The sequence below is a fragment of the Lycium ferocissimum genome, chromosome 12, assembly GCF_029784015.1.
Source record: "Lycium ferocissimum isolate CSIRO_LF1 chromosome 12, AGI_CSIRO_Lferr_CH_V1, whole genome shotgun sequence".
Lineage (NCBI taxonomy): Eukaryota > Viridiplantae > Streptophyta > Magnoliopsida > Solanales > Solanaceae > Lycium > Lycium ferocissimum.
In genome coordinates, this window is record NC_081353.1 from 14,629,919 (window position 1) to 14,631,054 (window position 1,136).

A 1,136-nucleotide genomic window follows, 5' to 3' on the forward strand; every position below is an offset into this window, starting at 1 on the left:
CTTGGGTAACCCTTCTTCTGTGAAGGTTGTAACACCTCGTACCCTAACGAGCCTATGTTCATGATTTAGGGACTTAGAAACTAAGACAGAAGTGTTAGAAGTGGAAAATTTGGCTCAGAACGTTAATAATACATTTTACGTCAAAAAGTACGGCCCGTACTTTGAAGTACGGGGCGTACAAAGAAGACGTACATTGTTACGTCTGTCCTTGGAGGATCAGCTATCATATAAAGGATGCAATAGAATTATGAAAGTATCGAGGATCATGAGCTTTAGTAGCATTGGAGGTAGAATCATTTGGAGGACATTATAGAACTCATAAAAGGATATATACATAGCCAAGGAACCATGCCTTATTGAAAGAAGGGTTAGCCTTACATACCTCTTTGTCTTCTCAACTATCTAGCGCTCACCGTTGAAGCTTGAATAATCTACATTTAGAAGGATTCATGTCGTGGTTAAGCCTTAATGATACTTTTAAATTCAAACTAGAAGTTATTCATAGTCTAATGAAAATTGGGCAAAGATTTCCCCTATTTCGTCAACTTCCACCATATCACAAAACAACTCCCGACAACTACAATAACATCCATAATACCCTCATAATATCCAACCAAGCAATCACATTACACTAAGCCTTCAATATTCACCCCCATGTTCAACTCATACTAGCAACTTCATACCCATTTTAGCACATTTACATATGATGCTTCTTCATTACCATTATTACCTTCCATAACAAGATTATATCTATATTATACTAGTAATCATGACTCAAGTTAGCTGACTACTTAAAAACATCATCAAAGTTACATTTAGACTTCATTTTCTACCTACTTCTTCCACCCAAGTTTTGCTACAACCAAACATTCTCAACAACATGAAATAAGCATGAAAACTAACCTTTTCATCCCATGGAACCAAGCTTTGGAGCAGCTATCAACTTTGTACAACACCCTAGCTATAATGTCCAAGTTTTTTTGTAGTCTACAAACCTTAAGAAACCTTCTAATGTATGAACACTTTGATTCCTGCCTCTTGATCTTTGTTTTATCTTGGGTTGGGGTGGAATAAGTTTAGAGAAGGTTTTTAGCTCTCAAAACTTTGAAAATGAAAAATGAAAAAAAGACCAAAAA